Raw genomic sequence first — 2,306 nt, forward strand, 5'->3', positions numbered from 1 at the left:
CCCCGCCCCCCTCCCCCCCCGGGAAATGCACTTTCCACCCCCTGCTGCTGTCTCGGGTGGCCCCAGCACAGAGCTTCTTTCGGGACTTTCTGCGAACCTCGGAGAACCCCGGCCCCGCTCACCGAGATGGGGTCCGGTAGGGCGAGAGAGCCGTGCTCCCCACCCAGTAGCCGCGCATCACGGAGAAGTGCCCGGGGAAGGATTTTTAGGGGATTTCTCCTTTCGGGGAAGTTAGAGGGGAGCGGTGGAGAGATCAGAGCCCCTCTTTGCCACAGGAAAGAAACTCCTTTTCGCTCCACCAGGGCGGTGCAGCAGGTGCCGCCGGGCCCCTTCGCTTATTCTCTGCTCGTGAGAACAGAGCCCGAGAAAACCCAGGGACAGCACCTTAACAGCCGTCATAATTAAAAACAACAACAACACCAAAAAACCCTTCTGCCTGGCCTTAATGATCCTTTACACACATTCCCCACCCGCCCGCGCCCTCCCCCGTGAAGGGCAGTGATTATTCGCACTCCTCTGCTCGCCGAGAGCGCAGCCCGATGAAAGGACTTTATCCTCGAGTGACTCCACCGCTCGCTCCTCCCCCCCTTCTCCGCCTCCCCCCGCAGCCTGCCAGCCGCCTCGCTTCGCTCTCAGCCCTAATTGGGCTCTTGCTAATATGATTAAAGCCCAGTTAAATGTTTCTTGATAAATCTTGTCAAGAGAGGATCCCCCCCATCCCCTCCCCTCTCTCTTGTCGCTTGTCAGAAGCCCGGTTACAGACGGGACATGCCCGGCTCCCGCTGTTCATGCTCTGGTGGGAAGTTGGCATTTCACAATTGTTCCTTTAACGGGGCTGTTTTGGAACCGCTCCTGGGGATTGTTCCTCTTCAGGCCGGGCTCGCTGATAAGAACCGCCCGTGGCTTTTATGTAACACGTTAGGATTTGGTCCCGCTCCCGAAATCGCGCTGTTTCTTTGGCCTTTTCTCTTTCATTTCCCCACCCCCACCCGTCGGGAAGCTGTCGGGAGCCCGTTCCCGGAAAGGCTCTCTCTCGATGCGATCTCCGTGGCGCAGCCCGGCGGAGCGCAACACTGCGGGCGGACCCTGCTTCCCGCCGCCTACGGGGGCTGCCCCGCTCCTTTTCGGGAGCCCTCCCGAGGCTGTCCCGTTGGTAGGAGCAGCCCCGGCACCCCGCAAGTGTTAGGAGCTTCACCTGCATCTGCTTTCTTGCTGTTTCAATATAATGGAGCTCGGGGGCTGAAACCCCACCCGACCCCGTTGTCGGTAGGGGAATCTGGTTAAACTCGAAGGAATTAGGAACGAGCAGACGATGGTGGAGGGCGAGGGGGGTTCCTGGGAGCCCGACCCCCCGCTGGCTGAAAGCCGGCTCGCCTATCCTCGCCGTTTGGGGGCAACTCGTGGGGTGTGCTGGTGGCTCGCTCTCTTTTACGTTTTCTGTTTTCTTTGGGAGTGCTGAGCTTCGAGGGCGTTTTGTTCTTTCTTCAGCGTTACTGAGCTGAGGATCCCGGATGGGTGAGAGAGGAGGATTATTTAGTTGTTTAGAGGTCCCCACGGGCTGGAGGCTCTTCGGTGCATTTCCCGATAGCCTGCCGGTACCCAGGCTCCAGTCCACACCTCTCGGTGACCCCGCAGCCTTGCCACAGCCCCGCGTTTCCCCACGTACCGCAGTCCTCTGTGGGAACCGAGGGTGCGGGCCGCCGGGGAACGCGGACTCACTGCCTCTGTCCCCCGCTCCGGGGAGGAGGAGGCGGCTTCGAATACTGGCTCACACCCGTCGCAAGCCCGCAGATTGCTGCGGGGCAGGACACGGGCGGCGGCGCCAGTGCGGGAGAAAGGACCAAGAGCGAAGTGCGGGGGCCAAAACAGAACAAACGAAAAAATCAACACCGGCCCACGGGAGCGCAGCTCCAGCGACCGTGCCCGTTCCCTGGGCAAAGAAAAGCCCGAGGCGAGGCTCAGCACGGGGATCTGTCGCGCCGCTGAAGCCGGGGAAGCGGGCAGAACCCCGCGCGGGGTGGGCAGGGACGGGGGTCTGCCGCGCTGCTTCGACCCGGCACAGCGTCGCCCCCTTCGGCCGAGGTCCCAGCAGCGGTTTGCGGATGGTTCTCTCTTCCCCTCCCCTTTCCTCCTTCCCTGTCATATTTCCCCGCGACCCGCCCCGAGGGGTCTGGGTTTGTGCAAGACCACAGAGCTGCGGCCCCTTCGCCCGGGACTGTTGGTTTACTCGAGGAGAGTCCCAAATAAGAAGCTGTTTGTACTCGAGCTGGAACGCTGGAGGCTTTCTAAGAATGGCTCTTTTCTTT

Source organism: Meleagris gallopavo, chromosome 5, assembly GCF_000146605.3.
Source record: "Meleagris gallopavo isolate NT-WF06-2002-E0010 breed Aviagen turkey brand Nicholas breeding stock chromosome 5, Turkey_5.1, whole genome shotgun sequence".
In the NCBI taxonomy this organism is placed as follows: Eukaryota; Metazoa; Chordata; class Aves; order Galliformes; family Phasianidae; genus Meleagris; species Meleagris gallopavo.